General features: G+C 35.7%; 1 long non-coding RNA gene across 1 annotated transcript in view; it reads left to right on the top strand.

The window, feature by feature from the left end:
- Nucleotides 1-1450: 1450 nt before the first annotated feature.
- The window catches only part of LOC102066483 (uncharacterized), a 107214-nt gene continuing 86664 nt past the window's right edge, over nt 1451-22000 (top strand). The window contains exons 1-2 of the long non-coding RNA XR_271035.3: nt 1451-1516; nt 4392-4478. This is a non-coding gene — a long non-coding RNA (uncharacterized LOC102066483). The remainder of the gene's footprint in view (nt 1517-4391; nt 4479-22000) is intronic.

The raw sequence follows: 22000 nt of genomic DNA, 5'->3' as shown, positions 1-22000 counted from the left end.
CAATCCCTGCCTGGTTTATCAGTGGAATTATCCTCCATGAACTTGTCCAATCTTTTTTTATCTGTGTGACCTCCATAGCATCCCATTGCAATGAGGTTTGCAGCGTGGTAATGTGCTCCATGGAAATGTACCCTGACTTACTTTAAATCTCCCATTTGGGTATTTTCTGAGCTGTTCCTTTATTCCTGTATTTTTTCAAAGAGAAGTCAACTGTTTCTTCTTCACTTTCTCCTCTTAATTCCTGTTTCTATAAACTTTTCTCATGCCTCTTTCAAACTGAGAAATTATTTTTACCCTTATATAGTATGGAAACTGTTTTAATCTGTCCTGTAGACAACCTTGGTGACCCCCTGATTCTACATAACCTTCAATTTTCTATGCATCTATATCTATTTTTAGTTTGTTCTTTTGAATAAGAATTTGGGATAAAAGTGAGAAAATGAGTGGAGCAAAAAAGGAAAGACTCTCCCAGCTTCCATTTTCCTACTTTTCACTCTCTCATGGGACTTTTTTTTAATTTTTGGAAGGTAATATATTTACTTAACCTAAACATATCCAAAATTTCTGGAATGTTATGCCATGAGCAGACTGAATTATATTGCTAATGCAGAGAATTGTTTTTTCAAGTTAAAACAATGCTGTGTTTCAAATTGGCTTCAATGGGACAAGATCTCACTCTCAGAAATAAATAAATGGGAAATATATAAAACATTTCAGTTTCCAGCATTGCAAATGGGTTGAGTAAAATTTGGGCAACGTTTAAGTTGCTGTTGTGCTACTGCTGCTTTCTTGTCATCACTCAGATTTATCTGTTTTATTTCTTGGTTTGGACATGTTTGAATGATGCAATCTAAGCATAGAACTTCAGAGAAGGAAAAATTGAATTTTTTTATTGATTTTATTTTGAAAGGAGAAGAGCTCTTGTCAGAATGTAAAACTTCAGGGTTTAGATTATACTCTAATAAATTCTAAGCTTCTGACCAGAGTCTTGTGTTCTCAGGGAAGTAAGATTCCCCTCTGTAAAAATTCCCTCTCCCCTTGGATGTTTAGCATTCACTTAGCATTCTTTCCCAACTGTTACATGTGTGACTTTATTTATGGATGAAAGCCACCACTGCAATGTTCTTCAGCTGCTCTTAAAGTCTGAGGGCTGAATGAATTTCAAAAACGATACATCTCACGTGCCTGAGTGCCAAGTCACAATTTCTGACTCGAGATCCATTTTTCAACAAAGCTCTTCCCACTCAGCTCTCTGGTTTCTGTCTCAGCACACAGGTCAGGAGTCAGGAAAGGGACAGGTCAGGTCCAAATACAAACTTCCCCTTTTTTATCAGCTAATGTAGCTCAGTACCCAGCAGTGGAAACAGCTTCCAAGATGGGCAAGGAAGGCATGGAATTCTCACTGACACTTTTTATTCAATAGGATTTTTCTTTTTTTACTGTCTTTCTAGGTCGACACCATGACGTGTGAGACAGGGAGCTGGCAGAAGCTAGAAGGGATTTGTTTAACAGCAAGGTAATTGTTATATTCTTAATGATCCTAGTATTGCTTATGGGATCAGTTGTATGAATAAAAGCTAGCTTAAAATGTTTCCTCTGATAATTTTTCATCCAAAATTATATTTTTATTGAAACAAAATTTGCTAAAAGAAAAATATCTCAGTCCAGCCAATAATGAAAGGTCCAAGTAAGTAATTTTTGGTTTCTTTTTCCCTGTGAAAATACATTGTTGTGATTCTGCACCTCATTTCACATCATTGTTCATGTATATTTTAGACCTATATTCACATAATTATACCATTCTGTCCATTGCCATTATTTAATAATTGAACTGTAGTTGCTATTGCAGGGCCAACATCATCACATGGATAAAGGTGTCTTGCTGAAAAATGGATGATCCAAAGCAAAAATAGTATTTCCAGAAACTCAGGAGTAGACACTTTTAAACTCCTGACTTTTAAACTCTGTTTGTGTTGCTGATTTGTTACATTTGACACCTCTGGTGAGGGGAAGAGAATCAGAGATTTTATTAGCAGGAGCAAACAGGTACCTTATATTCCAATGTTGCTACACATATTTCTGGAATGCTGCATACAGCTCACTGCAAAGCTCAAGGATAATCTGCAGCCAAAACCAGCATGAAACCAAAGTTTGAAACATTTTGAAGAAAACATTGGTAAAATGTAGGTAATTTATGCAGGGTAAAATGAGCATGTAATTTAAAGGAGGATAAATTCTTTCTGACAGAGCTGAGCAGAGACAAAAGTGCTGAAATTGCTCAGGTTGAACAGTTGAACAGTCATTTTGCACTTTTCCAGGCTGATTTCAAAGCTCATTAGTTTCTTTTTCCCCTATTGTCTCCAAAGAGATTTGGGTGGAGTTCTTCCCAAAAAGGAGCTGAAAATAAGAGTTCTGGGATAGCAAAGAACTTCAGGTGGAATTTTGATTTTTTTGCTTGCTCAATTCCAACTAATTTTTCTCTTCTAGATCCTGCATTCAGAAAAGGTAATACAAAACTACCATGACTCAGCTTAATAGGGAAAGTGAGAGTGGTTAAGGCAGTTAAGAGAAATGTGGAGTATTATTACTACCAGTGGACTGTTCTCTTGTTCTTTCAATTTCACTCCAAGAACTAAATGGATCCTTCAAAATCTGGCTAACTACCAAGGACACAATCAAACATCTGTGCACCAGATGCACAGAGCATTATATCCAGCTGTGTTACTGCAGCTACATCTGCAGAACACAGCATTTGTCAACTTCCATGGCCAGCAGGCTTTGGAAATCCTATCTATAGGAATTAAAGCTTGCAGTAGAAGTAAAAGTGTGGGTTTTGGTTTTGACATTTTTATGTCTTCTTTTACCTGTCTGCATTTCTCCACTGAGTTGCTTGTAGGGTTGAAATATTGGAGGGAAATAGTAGGTGAGTTTTCAGCCCTGGAGACCTGGTTTCAGGTTATGGTAAAGAAAAGAAAATGAGTTTCATCTCATCCAGTATTTTCATTTGAAATTTTTACTTTTCTCTTAGGAATTGTCATAATCAAAGTGTTCAGAAAAATAGCATTTTCTTTATATGGAGTTGGTGAAATCCTGTGTTGCAGCTGAGGAAAATTGAGGAGAGAATTTCTCCTAGAGGCCACTAGAGCAAACTTCCAGAAGAATTTTAGAATTTCTGTTTAACTTGCTGAGGTAGTGAGTTTTTATCAGGAGAATACTGTAGGTTTCCCCTGCCAAATACTCAGAAGCATATGGAGGTTCTCTTGCTATGTAAATTAGCAAAGTTCTGCCCTTCACTGTAATATTTATTTGACATATTACCCTCTCCTTTTCTATTCCCCTCAAGGATCTGTTGCAATCACCATAATAACATGGGAAAAATATTATATTTGTATACCTTCATTGCTCTTTACTAACCTTGTAACTCTGCCTTGATAGGGTTATCCATTAGCAAGTTAGTAAAAGGAAATGAAAATGTTTTTCTTTTGCACAAAAAGGAGAAAAAGCAGCATTTGGTGGATGCAGATTGGTAACAGTGGCCAGTCTATTGAATTGGCAATATTCCTTGAGGTTTTCAGGCAAGTGGTTTTAAATGATAAATATAATTTCTCACAAACAAAGTGTTAATTTCGCACTACTGAATGCATAAAACATTTTTCATTTTTTAGATATGTTTGCATATCTAAACTTGGCGTAATTTTATTTTAAAATGTCTCATATTTTTAGAAGTTATTCCTTTGCCTTTTCAATTTTACCTTGCTGAGTCATTCTATTCAAAGTTCATCTTCAGTAAATATTCATACTTGGTCAGTTGTATTCAAACTTGTGATTTTATTGAAATGATACATTGTCAGATATTGACCACATGCAAATATATATTGAATTTGTATATTGAAATTAAAAATAAAATAGGGAAATTATTTTATACATATTGAGAAAATGTTTAATCAGAACCACCTAAAATGGTGTTTTGGAAAAAAGATCAGATATTTGCAAGGAAAAGTTAATAACCCAGAATGTGTCATTTTATTAATGTTTTCTAGAACCAGACCCCTTATGCAGCTTCAAATGCTAATTATTGACCACATCTTACATAAAATTCCCTTTAGCTTTGATTCAGTGTTCTCTCTGTTTATTTTTGAAACCTTCTTCCTCTCTGTGTCCTGTTCTTCCAGTAGTAATGGCTGGGTTTTGGACACATCTTGTCCTGCATATTTGCCTCTTCTGACGCTGTCAAGAGCAGAACAGTGTTGTGGTAGCAGGAGACATAAACAAGATGAAGAACATTAATTCTCCCTGACTTAAATCATAGGCAGTGTTATCTAGGCTCTGAACTTAGTTTGTATCCAGATAATAATGGGAAGCAGGATGAAACATTTTTGTTTCCATTCCAGGCCTTTTAATAGCAAATATTTCTCCTTGGAAGAAATGTTTTCCTAACTGGACATTTTTTCTCCAAAAATGGAAGTTCCACTCTACTGGTAAGTAACTCATATGAAAGCTACTGGCTGTTTTTCTGCTGTTTGTAACTGGAACCAGAATAAAGGTTACAAATTGTGATTCACAGCATGGGTCTGCTGATGTGGTTAAAATGACTCATAAATTAAGACGACGGCAAAATCAACTGCATTAATGAGATCTAGAATAAAATTAAGTAGTTGTGTGATGTTCTTGATTAAATGGCATGAAGTTGTTAAGGTAACTGAATTTAAGGAGAAGGGGAACTGATACTGTTTGTCATAGATATTTCCAGTTGTTTTACTGTAGTGAATGTTTAATTTTTGTACTTTGTTTTCTATGATGTTAAAAAGAACACACAAAAAATGCTTCACTGATTAAAACATACTCCACATCTTATGCAAAACACATCTGAGATAAAATTACTCCAGTCAGAATGTGGGAGAACAGAATTTTATTTCAAGATTACAGTGTTCTCACTAACATTCTCAACTACCTATACAGTTCCAGAATATTTTGTAATGCTTTAAAATATCCTCGCTTCACTTTTGAAGTCAGCTTTATCAGTCACAGTTATATTTTGTCTAGGGTAGGGTTTTTACCTCATTTCCTCATTGCCTTTGTCTTCTTCTGCAAAGAAAAGGGTGGAATTATGTGAGTGTTTTCTTTTATTGCTGGAAAATGCTTCTCCTTTGACATGGCATGTGTCTAGGACCTGTGCATTTCCATGGTGTAAATAAAAACATATTTAAAAAGCTCTGGAATTAATGTCCTCTCTCACGTGTGAAGAGATATGAATGAAAGAATAGGTGGGGAGATTTAAGTAAAAAGAGAGAAAAAGAGTGAGGTAGAAGGTTATAAAAAGTAAATAATATCAAATACCCCTGTTCTGGGAAATGGTATCTTTCCAGAAGATATATAAACATGGATAGAATAAGAAAGAAATAATCTGACAGCTGCAATGAATGTTGAAGTTTATAAGGAGCACTAACCTTGCTAGATACAGCTGGAGAGACATGGAAAACAAAAGTAGTAAAAGGAGTGGTTTTGACGGATTGTAAAGTAGACAAAAGAAAGCCAGAACAAGTTGAATGTTCAGAGGAGGTTTCAATTTCTGTATTATTGTTCTCCCTTCTAAATTAAAAACTATTCTCATTAATACTTTGAAAGAAAATCTTGATTATTCAAAACTTCATCAAATCTAACATTTGTTTGAAATTATTTAATTTATGTCAGATGTTTAATATTTGTTCGAAATATTTGTGTACAACTTGATCATCATAAATAAAAAGTACCTTGGAAGCAAAACTGAACTCCTGAAAATAATTTTGATTATTTCATGCTGAAATGGTCAGGAGTGACAAAAATTCAGTTTTGTGATTTGCTTTGGTAGTATAGCCTTGCCTGGTGATGCTGTCACTGTTGGTTGGTGGCATTTGTTACCATTGTAATGTCCTCAAATTGGTCACCCAGCACTCTATGGACAGGCAAAGGGGAATATAAAAGGTGTCTTAAAGTCTTTGGGTAGATTGCCTTGAGAACCTGTGATAAGAAAGCCTTCTCTTAGTATTTTTTTATTCTGATTGTGGAAGCTCAAATCTGAATCCATTTTGAAAGAAAGGCAATATTTTTATTACGATTTTTGTATTTAGTGATAAGAAGAGATGGAAAGAGGATGGGCTCTTGTATCAGTAATATCACAGAGGGCAATAAAGTATTCACTGACACATGATGTGCTAACCAGCTTCCTACAAGGAATTGTTATGAGCTCCACTGTCATCTTACACTGAGAGAGAAGGCAGGGGTTTAGAAAAGCATCATTAACTTTCCTGCAGAACAATTGTGAACAGTTTCCTGAACATTTGATTGCATTTTTATGCAGAAGCTCTGTCGGGCCACCTAGAACAGCTGTGGCTGCTTTTTTTCTCCTCCTCATTACCTACTTTGCTTTTGGACCACTGATGTTGCCAAGTTTTAAACTACCAAGTTATTTTTCATCTTTCCTTGAAAGATTTGGAAACAATGATATTCCACAAGTCAGTACCTTGTTACAACTTGGCAACTGGCCACAGTTATAAAATTTTCAAATCCAAAATACTTATACTACTAGAATCCAATTTATTTTTTTAATTTTAGAGAAAATTTAATTTTTTAGTGTATGGATGCTGCCATTTGTATAGTGAAGTCCAGGACACATTTCCTCTGAAGGAAGATTCAAAGAAATTATTTCAAGTCAAAATAGGAGATTAGAAAAAAAATCTCACCTAGAAGAGTTCCATCAAGATATGGCACAAATTATGTTGTTGTGAGTTTGGGTAAGGAGGACTTTTCAACCAAGAATTTTACTTGGATATTGCTTAAAAATATTTTTTAACTGTTGTTAGGAAGCTGACTTGTGGTACTGTAAATCCTCTTTGTTTTCTGTATCCATGAATATTCTGTGCCATGTTTTGTTCTCCTTCAGATTTGCAGCCATCTTAAATAATCTGATCTGATTCTTGGTGTCTCAGATAATTTTTATTCTTTCCCTTCATGTGTGAAGTATCTATGCCTAAGGAAGGAAGGAGTGATAAATCTGATATGCTGACTGGATTATTTTTCAGAGGAAGTAAATGTCTAGCTCATCTTAGTTCCAAACTTTGTAATAACTCTTTTTCACAAGTTGCACTCCTAAGCCATTGTCATTTACTTATTGTTTTTCTGGAATAATAGCAAAGAGGAGCTGTGCTATTTTCAGGTGTAAAGATAAGGAATTTGAAACCAAAGGTCATAGAGACTTTGTAGTGTTTGCATTATTTGACCCTTAACTTTCCATATATATTTTTTCAATGGTAATAAGTTTTATTATATTTTTGTTTTGTTTTTAAGATAAGCTTCCTGTGACCAAGCAGAGAATAAATTCATTTATCACTTGCAGAAGTAGTTATAGTCTATATCTTCCAAAATGAACCTAAATTAAAATTTAATAAAGCTATGACAACCATTTATTTTTCATTATTGCACTTTTCCAGTTCTAGAATTATTAGTCAGGCTGCTAAGTCATGGGTAATGCTTCTCTGCTTTTCCTTTCCTACTTGTAACTTGTTCACATTATCATTAATATTTCTGAGCTATTGTTAGAGATAGTTGTTCTGACAGAGATTTTTAAAAAGGGAGCAATTTTTATATTAAATAACTTCATTTGCCAACAGTCTTTGTACAGTGTTTCATATAATAAGTGTTAGAGGTCACTTGCCAGAAGTTCTTTGTGTCTAATACATCAATCTCATCCTGCTGTAAGCGTGGGAGTTCTATTTTAAATCGTGGTACATGTTTCTCCTTGTCTTTGCTGCTTTTATTTTTGTCTCTGCATAGCACTGTGATCTGCTATGATTAACATCATGCCCTTGAAATCCAACATTCTCGCTATATGCATGATATTTTCCTTTAACACATTTCATAGAAGGGCAAGTTCTACTTTGTAGCAAGCATCACTTATTCAGAACTGGAAAAAATTAATTTATTCGGTCAAAGGTTCCAAGGTCTTCAATCAAGGGCAGATAATTTCCTAGCATCCAAATCCTTTTGTTGCAAAGATTTCAAGTACTGGATTGTTGTTATTTTTTGCTTCATTTTATTTATGTATTTAGCATTTTTTTGTTTCTCTCATCAATAAACAGGGAGTAAATAAAATATTAAACATCATAGTAATAAAGATTAAGCTTGACATGTTCTGTCATCCTAAAGCAATTGAAAATTGTCCCCTTGCAGTGTAGCAGAGACTAAATTGAAGCTGTCTAATGGAAGCTGGACACACTCACCAGTGTGCCCATGTTGATTGTTTCAGTGCAGCTCCTGACAGATTTAAAAAGGCAAAGTCACAATGGTGCTCATAGCAGAGCCATGACTCAATCATTCAGCCTAAGTCATTCCTCTTTCTCCTCAGTTACCTCAGCCCTTTGTTTTTTCTTCTTTTTCTAACCTAGATCAATTCCCTGATCTACCTCAGAGCAGTTCCAAAAAGAGTTTTGGCACCTCAGCTCAGAAGTTGGGATGGTTGTATAAAAAAGGTGCACAGGAACCATTTCAATTGTATTGTTCCCATCAGCTTTGCATTGTCAAACCATGTCCTCAGACGTGATGACTATATAAGAAAATAGCAAATTAATTTGACATATTGGAAATGAGAAAACTATAGGACCGATCTTTTCAGGAAATCAAGAAATATAACTTTTTTTTTTTTTTTAGAGATTGAGTGTAATTTTAATATAATTAAATAAATTAGGAAATATTTTTTTAAATCTTACATTGTTGTTCAAGTGCTATATGATTGGGTGTTCTAACATTGCCAACATATATTATTCTAATAGTAATTCAAAATTAAGCTTTCAATGAAGGATCAACACAGAAACATATGTGGTCTAGAAAAAAGCAATAGTTATTAAGCAAAATGACTGAGAGCTGTGGTAAAGGTAATACAACCAGCAAGGTAAAGGAACTGCATTCTGAGGAAATCCCAACGTTTTTCTTCTCTTTTAGCTAGGATTTTGAAGTGTTCCAGAATTGCAAAGTATTTTGGTTGAGTAATATCTGCATATTTTATTTCACTGTTATTGTTCCAATTCATGTCACTGTACTATATCAAAATATCATTAACATCCAGTTTATATCTGTTGGCCCTATAATTCAGTTAAGGCATCTTAGAAACTGTTTCTGTTACTAGATATATTTTTGTGAATCACATCTTGATATTTGTCCCCTAAGCCATGTTTTAATGTGACTGATCTGAGAGGAACCCACTTTCCCAAGCATATTTCCACAAATGAAAATCTGTCATTTTGATAGCTTTGCCAAACTTCTTTGATTCTGATGTTGAACAAAACATTAATGACCAAAATGCTGTCGTCCTCAACTCTTTGACTAACACACATTTCTAAAATTATGGTTTGAAATTGAGCTATTCTTTTTATTCTTCAAAATAAGTGATAGATATAAGCATCAGTTATTTGCAGGACTCAAAGCATCAGGTCTCATATACATAGACTTTGAAAAAATTTGCCTGTATTTCAGTTGCTATCCAGGCTTCTTCTGTAGCTGCTAACTCGATTGTTGTGAATCTTTGCTATGAATTAGAATTTTGTTTCAGCTTCCAGCATGTTACTGATGCACCATAGAAAGGTGCCCTGGTCTTACTAGATGTTGATCATTTTTCCCAACACACTCTTCAGAGGTAATACTATATTTCTTTTTGTAATTTGTTTTCCTACCTGACCCAAACTATCCAATTAACTGGTCCTGTCTTCTGGTGCTTTCTCATATGTCAAACTGGACATTTCATGGTTCTAAGAACATATTACATCACTGTAGGGGCTGGAGTAAAATAGAGTTGCTTGCCCAATCTGTTTAAAGTTTTCTAAATGAAGTCTTTTTCTTACTGTCTTGGCCTTTTTACCCTTTTCTAACAAAAGTAGATCTGCAACTGGAAATTAACAATATTTCAGCAAAGTTGGTGAGTATACTGTTGGAAAATCTTTGTGATCTTGCTACTTGTTTTTCTCAAAAGATTTGCATGCCAGCAGTGTTTTTTTTTTTTAATCTTAGACATTTAATTTTTTTGGGGGGGCTTTTTAATTTCTCTCTTGATCCTCTCAAGAGTGTTCTTGTGTTTGCTTTGTGCTAAGGACTGGTCTTAAGGAATCTTGATTTTGCATGATTATTTGAGGCTTGGCTTTCTCTCTCCAGGCTTGTGTTCCATTCAAGCCACTAAACCAACTGGCAGCGAGCTTCTCTCTGGCTTTTCACGTACTGCTGGGAGGCACAAAATCCAGTTTTATCCAGACAGCACTGTGAGGATGAGTTGCATGAAATTACTTATCCAGTCTGCTTGCAAAAAATTTACATTTCCTGTCAGCATATGCATTGTCTGTTATTAAAGACATTTCTAGGACTTAAAAATGCCATACCATATGAGAATATGGTTTGCTATGTGGCACAGCAAACTGTAGGTCTATTCAAAAAAGTCAGTTTTGAATGTGTTATCATTTTAAAGTACATCCTTAAATGGATGAAGTGGCATATATCTTCCTACAGGAAATCAGAATAAAGAGGTTATATTGAGTAGTCATCATCATCATCTAGAAATGGGAAGTAAAATGTTTTCTATAGATTTTCTTCAGAGTCTTCATGCGGATTTTTCTTTACTTCACACCAAATATCATTAAGCTGCTAGTAGCTGAAAATCTTGTGTGTGAGAACAGAAGATAGCTTTTCCCCATCAGTGAAGGCATTTTTGTTTAATAACAACTTTGATCCTTCTACTGTTGGCAATGGTCATTGAGAAATCCTGACATAAAGAAGGTATCTGCAAGATAAAGTTCTACAAGGGATGATTAGCAGCACTTAAGTTTCTTTCTGTTGAAAGGAAGAATCCCTGATTGAACAGTGCATTGAATGATATGACAAGCAAGTACTTGATCCCTGTCCAGCTGGAAAGGAATTGTATTCATCAGCAGCTTTTTAGCTAAGGATGTCTTTATATTTTCACTCTTTGTTTGAGTCTCTCCAGATCCTCCCTTTACTTCATGTCAGCACTATATAGTAGGTATGCCAAGTGGTTTTGAAATTTAAATTACAGTCTCTTTTTCAGATGTTATTGGAAAGAACATGTAATTTATAACCACGTGTTAGGAGTACAGGATGTTCATGGTTCACTGCCAATTCTTCTTTTGTAAAGTTAATAAAACTTTCATAAAACACTTACACACTTGTATATTTCATGGTAAAGATTTTTTTATCTCATAGGCTAATGTAAAGATTTATTAAAAACATTTTTTTGTTAAGAGGAGTGTCAATAGTTTGCAGCTGAGTGTAATTTTGAATTCCCAGTAGATGACAGTCTGACTGAAAATGACACTAACAGCTTTGTTGATTTAGCACTAAAAATAAAGGATTCTTTCAAATGATATAAAGCTCTAATACCCTGAGTGTACTGAAATACACTTGAGACCCTTAAGAGGAGTTTCAGCGCAGTGTTCGCCAGCACTCTGGATTCCGGTGAACAAGCATGAGCGTGCTTCCTGGCACTGACCCACTGGGCTCCCACCTAGAAATTCATGGGAAGCATCACGATGCTGCACTAAGAACAGAAACTGATATGTCTAAATGTGGGAGCCATCAGAGCCTTGGATAATGTCATGCAATGGACTTCCAGTAAGACCTTGTGACATCATTGGGACTAAGTTTTCCTTTTCTCTTTTTCCTCAAAAAATTGAGCACTTGAAGTATTTAATTCAGTAGCAACCCAAAACTACTACCATCTGAAAGCTATGAAGAGGTATGTGAAAAGAGCTGATGGTTTCATGCCAGCTTCTGCAGGATGGTTGTTCACTCTCTTTTTGTGATGTGATAATTGATAGCTTTGCTGGCGATCTTGGCAAAGATGCTGAGGATTAAATAGCCCAAGAGATGGAACTTTCCTACTCTCCCAAGTGAGAAACAGACACATTGGCCAGGCAGCATGGAAGAGTCTACACTGCTCCTGCTGTACTGTACTATACTAAATAAAAATACTGCAAAAGGGTTTCCTCCATCTTTAAACAGCTTTTATTCAAACTAAGAGTATTTAGAGCTATATTCTCATCTTTGTCTGTTTTGAACCTATTTTCTCCTTGTAGTCTGGAAAAGGTCAGGTAATACAGTGACAAAAATATTTTCCACAACTTTACAGCCACCTACCCTAAGCATCTGCATCAGTGTAACTGGAATAGAAAGCTCTACACTTCCTTAAATGATTGCATAAAGAAAAGTGATGAGGTGTAGAAAGTGACTTTGGTATAGAGTTGGTAACAAGTGCTAGAGGGCACTGATAAATTTGTGATATATAGGATCCATTTTTTTAATAAGAAATCTAAAAAGTACCTGTTTTAGTCTGGTTAAAAAAAAGATGAAAAATCACTATTTACTTTGAGGCTGCCAGCTTTTGTTATTTCATCCATATGTTGTGACTACTGCAGTACATTTTTACTTTCTTTAGTGTTTTTCCTAAAACAATTCACTCCTGATAGACAAGTGGCTAAACTTGGAGAACAGAAGGGCTACATTTACAGATCCATAAATGGCAGTAATAATAATATCCACAAATGGCAGTTTGTGCTGTGAAAACAGTAGCACTGAATACTGTAGGAAGCAGAGAGAGATCTAGGAAAAACTAAGGATTTGTTGTATTTTTCCATTTTATCTTGCCTATGTGATAAAATAGAAATGTGGATCCTTAGAGAATCAATTAGTGTGCATAGAAATAAGGAGGAGGTAATTACATAGAGGGAGTTAAAGACAAAATGGTTGAAAACTTAATGTGTTTATAAGAAAATGTTGAGTGGCTGCTGATTCTTGACCTAGATCGTGCAGTGATCACAATTTTGACTCAAATAAAATCACTTTTTTAATGCAAATTAAAGTTCATATAATGGAGCAGCTTTTGACTCAGATTGACCTCCCAATAAAGTGTGTGGGATGTATACACACAAATTATGAGAACATAAGTTGCCTTTCTGTATAGAGCTTTGCAAAGTGGCTATTTTGGGGTTTTTTATTCTACATGCATGGGTTTCCAGATTCAGAAAAAATAAAGGAGAGAATCTTCTCACTTGTTGTAAGGGTCCTTGCAAAGTTCAACACTGATCAAAGAGCATCTAAACCATTTGAGTCATATGTAAATGTAGCATAATAAAGTAAAAATTCTGGGGGTTTGAGAAGCAATAGCACTTATATATTTATATATAAAACAGATGAAGAAAAGGGTGGCTATTCTCTGCAAGTAGCTCTGCTGTGCCAATTGTGTTATCTAAATGAGGTAATCCTATCCATTTTGAATGTCAAATGAAAAGCCTGGTGAGGTTCAAGATATTTCTGCATAGGCCATGACTGAGGTGCAAGGCTAATTTGGCACCCTTCCTTAGTGAGGCTTGTGGGAAAAAAAACCCTTTATTAAATTAGCTGAGAGAGCTGAAGATGAGAGGGTAGCTTTTATGCACACAAGCCCTTCAAAATTATTGTTTTAAATTAATCTTTCCAGATCTGACAGAGCTGACCACCATGGTTTTTTTCATTTCCACAGTAAATTCTCGTCTCCTAAATTGCTAATAGGATAAATTTGTCTGGGGTAATTTTTGAATTTTTGATCCCATCCCATCAGCTTTGCTAAAACACATTTTCCAGGGAAGTGTTGTGTATTGTATGAAGATGAATCTGCAGAAGAAATAGAATCACACTGGTACCATTACTATTAATCTTCCTTAATATGATTATAAAATGGGCAAAACATATGTTAAACAGCTTGGGAAAGATGAGCAATGTATAGAGAGGTCTTTAACACCTACCAATTGAAAACAAATAGTTTTATTGTTTACAGTTATTTTATTAGATATTAAATTTGCAAACATTTATTTATTTCACCATAATTTTAATATAACATTTTTGAAATATGAAAGTCCTTAGATAACTACAGTCAATATATTTGTCTTGGAAATTTCTTCTGTAGATAAGAGAAAAATGAAAAGAAAAAATTATATTATTATAAAATAGTGATTAGAACTGAGTGAAAAAAAATTAATTTGTATTTTCCTCTGTTTTTCACTCCATAACTATTATCAGGGATTAAAGATGAGGAAAATTTGGATCAGCTGGTTTGTGGGTGGGATAGAACAGCTTCAATAGTGTCCTGTGAATGATGGAGTGTGAGTTAGATCAGATATTCCATGACTGTTTTATTAAACTCTGTGGGCCTTACAGTGACAAGGAAAGGTGGCACGTGGTGTTTTCTCTCCCCAGCCCTTGCTCAGCACCCTGTGACCAACCTGCACTCCTGCACAGTGACCTCTCCCAATGGATCTGTTTTTGTCTAAATAAATACTAGACCACTGTCTGCTAACAAAACCATTCCATAAAATGTATTCTACAAAAACTAAAGGATAAAGCAAAGACATGAGGCATAATGCTTTCAGTGGTGCAAACTTGTTTGTGCTAGTACAGACTTAGTTAAATATTCACCAAATATATCTTAAGGTGTTTTGATTTTTTTTTTGTTATAAAATATATGTTAGAAGATTAAAGCATGTACAGAACATTCCTCCTTCTCATCCATGTCAAAATGAAATTGATAATTGCCAGTTTTTAACCAGCTCAAAAGATGCTTTCACAGCCTTCCCTTTGTAGGAGATTACTTATTGTTGCCTTTGATGTTGACATTATTTAATAGAGACCTTTTTTTCCTTTATGAATTGTTTCAACTTGCTCATGCTGTCTTCAATTTAATGAAGCTGTTGAGAAGAAAACTGTAAACAAATGAGATAGGATGGTTTAGGAAGAATGTGAATTGTATTCTTTAGCAAGAATTGTTTATGGGGATGGTTTCATAATATGTAAAACATATGGACCACCAGAAATCAAAATGTCAGACTTTAGATCTTTGATTTATTATTTCATGCAATTTACATTTTATCCACTCTTTTCTCCTCTCTTTTTCATTTTAACTTATCATTTTTGTGGCAGTAAAGCTGAACAAGATATGCTCCTGTTACAGGACTGTACCATTCATTGGAACACATTAAAAATGCTGAATGTCATGAATGTCACTATTTCAAAGCTTACTAAGGATCTGCAGGTATTGCACTTGAAAGAGACAATAAAATTTATTTTGCTTTTCTAATTATTTCGTTTTAGAAATATTTTGTTAGGTCCATCCACAGTACAGGTTTCCTGAGTCTGTTTTCAGGGCTTTTTTATACTTGCATTACCTGCATAAAAAAGGCTGCTTTCTCACCTAATGGCCATCCAGAACCACCAGATTTTGTTGCAAGAGAACCAGAACCGTCAGTTTTCACTATTTTTTTCTTTACTGAAACAATAAATCCATTTTTCTGCACTTTAATTGTGAGTGCACAAATACAAAGACTATATCACTGTAAAGTGCTAAGTTAATTTAACCTACATATTTTCCATTCTAGTAAAGGAAACCACTATGAACTATACCTAAGTGAGCTAAAACTTATTTTAACAATATCAACACAAAATAGTGGAAATCATATTAATAGGATTCATTTGCCTTTGAGAGCTTCATTTCTTGGGAGTTTCCTTGAATTTTAACATTCTTGGGAAATTAAAACGTGTTGCCTTGTTTGCTCCACACCTGTAGATGTTTTGCTAATTAGCTTCACAAATTCAGCTCAGGTGTTGACTAGTACAAAATAATTTGCTGCCCACCAGAAAAAAAAAAAAAAAAAAAAAAAAAAAAAAAAAAACAAAAAAAAACTGGTGTGGAATTGTCATCAGGGAAAACAGGAAAAGGGGAAAAAAAAGTTGAGTAATCTTTGATCCTGCTTTCAGCAAACCTCTGCTGTACAAGTGAACAGGAGATCAAACGTGAACAGATTTTTGTGCTGTACTCTGCTATAGGAATCCAATACTCCAAGAATCCAATGTAAGTAAAAATATAAACTCTGCCAAGAACATCATAATTACTTAGAAATTATTACTGAGAAATACAAAAATGTGGTTTGTAAATATTCCTGAACTGATGGGCTTCAACTGAAGGTGGCACTGGGCTGTTGTCAGTCAATTACACCTATTCAGTAGATCAGACTTTTGAGGGACATGGTATACAAGTAGAGCATTGTTAATGTTGGATAATATTCTGTTTTTCTGGGTGTGGATTTGTGAAATTTACCTTTTCCTGAGTCTTTCATAACCAGTGTGATTATTGGTATCCCTAGAGCTGTGTTTTAAATTTATTATTAAATAATTTCTTTGTAGGAGACTTCTGTGTTTAAAAAAAGTTATAATGGGTGTTATTGTTTTCCTGTATTATTTTCTAGCAGAATTTAATTAATTCCTTATTTTTAACTAAGCTTTTTCTGGGAAATGGCATTTTGTTGGTTTTAGGATACATATCTTCCTACACATACCTTTATCTGCATTAAGGTGGTCTGTGTACATTGTATTCTGGTATAGCTAGTTAGGCTTACAGTAGGATGGTTCAGGTTTGACTCTTTCTGGTGCAGTCAAATGTAATAATCCATATCTGTGAATGTAGATATGCCACTGACAGGTGTTTTTTCCCCATTTGGCGTGAAGCTAGACTGATAGAAGTATATGTACACAGGATGTGTGTCTATATGTTGAGGAAGAGCAGGTTTACACCTTTTTATTACATCAGAATCACTAAGGAATACAGGTTTTGTGTGTACAAAAAGCCTTAAACAAAGAGCTTCAAGGCACACTGTGTCTTAATGTGAGTAGCTGATGAATGAGAGAGAGAGTGAAAACAGTAGAAAGATGTTTTTAGCTGAAACCCTGGAGCAGATGAACCTGTAATGCAGCTTTCTGGTGTTGCTTTTTTGATTGTGATTTTGCTTGGGCTAGAGAAGCTCTGTTGATTTTAGTATAACAGTTGCCAAAAATGTTGTGATTTTGCTCCTCAGCATAGTTAGCCCTCTCACAAGGCTCTCAGTAAGGTCCTTCTGTATGTTTGGAATAACACCTGTGCCAGCAGCTTTTTACCACCTCCTGTGAGTGTTGTACATTGTCTGAGTGTTTGTGTGTGTCTGTCAGCTGGGCCAGGGTGGAGAGGGATGATTTCAATGAAATGGAACAAAGTCTAAATGCCTGGTTTAGGTGGCATCCACCCAATGACTGCTTCTACTCCTTTTCCTGCTCTCTCCATCCCACTCCTTTAATAAAAATTACATTTTCTTTAAAAGCCTTCTATACATTTGAAAGAAATCTAAATACTGAAGCATCTGGATGTGAACTATTTAGGGACGTAGTGAGCTCCCTTCTTCCTCGTATAATTCTTCATCATTGTCACTCCACCCTACTAAGGCTACCCACCCAGGCTTAATTTTGTTCCTTTCACTTGTTCCATACTGCAAATATTCAATTTTTACGCCTCCTGTGATTTCAAATCGTGCATTAAATATACTTTGCAGGGATTTAAAAGAAATAATTTTTTCTGTCATTTTAATTTACAAGTTTATGGGAGTTTTTCTCTTTTTTTCCCCCCTCTACAGTGAGCTATGTTGAGATATTTTTATATGTGAAGCTGGAATGCATAGTCTCTTTGATATTATGAAATTTGTTCATAAGATGCTATAGCAGATTGATTAATGGTACCAATCTTATTTTTAAGTCAAAGCAGAACTCTTGATTCTTTTTTTTTTTCTTTCTCTAGGTATTTACCTATCTTTGGTACAATAGAACAATACCTTGTTCTTTCAAGCTATTGCTCTTCAATGCTGTTTTTCCAATAGTATCTCTAATCTCTGCTTTCCCTCCTATGGTAATTAGCTCCTTTCTGTGTGACTCAACCCACTAGGCAGCAACAGAGCCTAGATCAGTATTAGGTCAGTTAATAATAATTGTCAGCTTTCCACATACTCAAGAGTCCCATGCAAGAGGCTCTGGCTGATTTTGGGTAACAAGAGAATGAAAAACTTTTAGGGACTAAAGAGTAGCTTTTGCATGATATTACATGATAGCTTAGGTAGTTTCAGTTCTTAAAACCAGCTACAAGAGGACTGGGGGCTCTACACATGCTGATTTGAAGTATCTCCTATGGTAGTAAGAGAATAACATTGGTAGAAGGCTCAGCTGCCTGTCAAGGGAGATAGAGCTGGCTAAGACGTGCTTGGTGTTCACTCCTGCAGCCTGTGCTGGCTAAAATGGACATTTAAGCATATATGATGGTGATATAAGCATATGGTGATCTCTGCTGCCCTGTAATGCCATGCTAGACCATCATCTGTCATATTGTAGTAAGAAAAAAGCAAAATATTTCTCATTCCAAATGATGGTGGCACTGTTTTCCAATATTTTTACTGTAGTTCAGCATGATGGAATCACTTTAGAATATGAACCATCCGTTCAGCCCTGAATTGCTGCTGAGTATAACCAGGCTCTCACAATGTCCTGCTTTGTTGTGTGGGTCAGGATAAGGCTTTTGGTGCTCTTCTGAAACTGAGCTTTGGTGTCTCTCAGTGTGAACCTTGGCACATGAAAATTTCTTTGTGGCTTTAAACATTTTAAAGTTGGGGTTTTTTTTCAGCACCAGTGACCAAGAGAAGAAGTAATTATATGTGGCTTGGACTTACTTCAATTCAGAAATAAACATGTAATTAGGAGATAATTATAGCTATGAGATAATTTGATATAAAGGAGGTGTAAATGTAGATTTGGGATAACTTTCACTACATAAAAAATCTTATTTACCTGTGGTTTTGTTCACATTTTAAGAACAGCTCTTTCAGTTCAGGGCTTGTGATAGAAGGAACTAATTAATTGCAGAGATAACCTTCCTGATGATTCAAAGCTTTTTAATTACTTGCTAAAGTTTCTATGACAGATCTGTATATTCTGCCCTTGTTGCTTAAATGTCCATACAATATTTTCCTGAGTTAGAAGCATTTGGATTGATGCCTTGTGAAGGCTGAGCTAGAACAGAGACGAGGCCAGAGTTAAAGAATAAAGTAGGGATTTATTAGGAGGTCTCAATGGATCCACCTTGGGCAGCACAAGAGCCCAGCCAGGGCTACACCCAAAATGAACCAAAATGGTCACAAAATGGACAACCAGTCATGGGGTCTCACTTTTATAAGTTCTGGTTTATTTGCATATAGGAGTTAATTGTCCAACTATAGCTTTAGGTTATGAAGTCCCATCTTTCTTGTTTTTCTCTCTTCAGTCCACTGTTTTTCATGTTCTTGGGCATGGAATTTGGATCGTTTTTCCTTGGTCCCCAGCTAGAGAAGGAATTGTTTTGTCTCCCTACTCAGAAGGTAGCTCTCCATGTGAAGAGAGCTCATCGTCCCCTAATATGAAGCTCAGAACCACACACTAAAGCAGTACAGGATCTGAAAAATATGAAAGCTGAAGCCTGAGGCATCAGGATCAGTCCTTCATACCATCAGAAAGCACAGGAAAAATGCTTGGGTCTGGAGCCACAGGAATTGACATCTGTATCAAAGAAAGACACAAACTGCTCACTGGAGCTTTATGAGGAAAAGTGAGCACACCTTCCTGAGAAACAAGGCCTTGGGGGCTGCCAGGAGAAAAGGAGAGCAGATATTTCTGGATAATTGCCTCTGGTCCAGAGCTGAGTGCTGTACAATGTCTCACTTTCTGAGTTGCTCTCGCCCCTGGCAACTCCTGAAGCAGAGGGACTGGACAATCTAAGTCCTCTGCTGAAGGCATTTGGGCACCTTGCTGTCAGCTGGCTGAAATGGCTGTAACAGCCTTAAGCTGTGTGCTGCTGCCAGCTGTGCTGTAGCTGTCTGTCTGTCCTTGGAGGGCCACCCCTGTAAGCATGCTCTTCCAAGCTATTTTCAGAAAATGGTATTTAAGGAGCAGAAGGGAAGACAAGCTTTTTATGTTACCTCTCATTGTCAAAGCGTTTCTGCAGCTGTTAGAGCCTACATTCACTCCAGCATTTGTGGTACAATCCTTCAGCTCTTAAATAGTTCAAAACACTGGTTAGAAAGAGAAGTCAGAAGCCTTAGAATACAAATGGTGTTCTATGTATAATTTAGTGTCTGTATTTTATTTCAGACATGCCAAATCAAATGAAACCAATAATATTGATATAAAACAGTGCTGGAAATTTTGTACTAAACAGTGCACAGCTTTTGGGAAATAGGCTGGGAAAGCTGAGAGACTGGTTCAAAAAAACCGAAGTTTACTTCTAGACAAAGCTGTACTTTTGCAGTAGTACAGATATCTTTATACTCTTGGCAAACCAGTAGAAAATAAGACCAGTAAGAAAGGCAAGGAGAGAGCTCCTAACTCATTGTTGTGGCCACTATGTGTTGGCTTTCCCATGCTCACAGACACACCTTGGTCATGCCAGACTGGAGCCTGGTTCAGCATAAATTACTGCAGCATAAATTACTGTAGCACTTAAGATCTCTTGGACTGTGAAAATTCTATTTCTACCAAGTAAAAGAACATATCCACCTGCAAAATGTTTTCCCTGGTGGATGATGTCTTGTGAGTTTTCATATCAGTGGATTATTACAGCTCCTTGAGGATCTTGGGAGGAATAATCCAACTTTTACCAATTTCATTTTGTCTGCACAAGGTTTTGGGGGTTTTTGGTGTGGGCTTTCTTTTTTTTTTTTCACAGCACTATTTTGTGTGTGTGTGTGTGTACGTGCATGCCAGGATTTATGACTGAATAAACCAAATATAGAACAGACCACTTACATAATATTTAACATATGTTATAATGTCAGATGTGAGTTAATTTTAGAAAGAGTAATGGAGCGAACCAGACAAAATGGATCATCACTTTTCCCTGAATGTGATTAAGCAAAGAGGAAGGATTCTATCCCACCCCACCCATGTATTCGGTATAAATTTCCTGCAAATCCTTTAGCAGAGAAATATAAAACTGACTTCCAAGTGAATATAGACAGATGTTGGGTGGTCCTATTTTGCACATGATTATTCAGTGCTCTTCTATAGGAACACACTGGTTCCCATCCAAGTAAAAAGCCTGAAAAAATAGATTCTTCATCACATTGTCCAATCTAAAGGTAATGTATTCTCTAAAAGAACAAAATTCAGATAAAAAATGCCTCATTTTTGGGCATTAATGGGCCAATAAAAAAATTAGATTAAAACCCAATTGTTACTGAATTCTGAAGTAGTGTGGGTGTTGCACTGAAAACTATTAAGGCTCTTACTTTGTATGAGTAATATGTGTTATGGTAATGTCTAAATTTCTATTCAAGCTGAAGAAAATTTGTTTCAAAAATATGCAAAATTTATGTCTGTAGAGAAGTAACTAAGAGTCAAACTCTGATCCATCTACTCCCTACACGTGTGAATGGGAACTGATGTGTGTAGCTTCATGCTAATGGATGCTCAACACAGTGAACTGTGTGTCTGGAGCTAAAATGCCAAGGCCTTGTGTTTGGCAGCTTGGACTGAATCTGAAACCCGCAATTCTGTGCAAAATGGTGAGAGGAAGATAGTTTTGGTTGTTTCCCTTTGGTTTGCAAAGAGCAAACTGGGTAGGCTTGACGATATCTGATCAAAGATGGTTAGAAAATAAAATACTATCAATGAGATCCTTCTGGACCCAGGGAATTTTGTAGTATTCTGTAGGAAGAAGTGGTAAACCCAGAAATCTCACTTTATATTTCACCTAATATTTTTCTTGCTCATGTGTTACCATTTTTTACTGGCTATTTCATGTTGCTTCTTCACCTCACACTAATTCCCACAATATCTGCTATTTCCTCACTTAAATGACTTGTGGACCTATAATTAGTCCTGTAGCTGTTTGTTTTAAGGCAAATCATCTTAGGTTCATGTGCATGTTTAGTTCATTAAGACAGCCAATAGAGGAAGATCTAGGGATGCTAAGAAAAATATAAGACATCGGGTATGACATAACTTTAGTTTGAAAGTTCTGTTGTAGTTAATTTTATTTAAGATATAACAGCTTAAGAGAAGTTTGTTAGAGCACTGTAAATATGTGGGTATGCTTCAGGCAACACCAGAGTCCTTGTTC

Source organism: Zonotrichia albicollis, chromosome 6 (assembly GCF_047830755.1).
Source record: "Zonotrichia albicollis isolate bZonAlb1 chromosome 6, bZonAlb1.hap1, whole genome shotgun sequence".
Classification (NCBI taxonomy): domain Eukaryota; kingdom Metazoa; phylum Chordata; class Aves; order Passeriformes; family Passerellidae; genus Zonotrichia; species Zonotrichia albicollis.
Note: the sequence above shows the minus strand (reverse complement) of the source record. Positions and strands in the feature narration are given on the sequence as shown.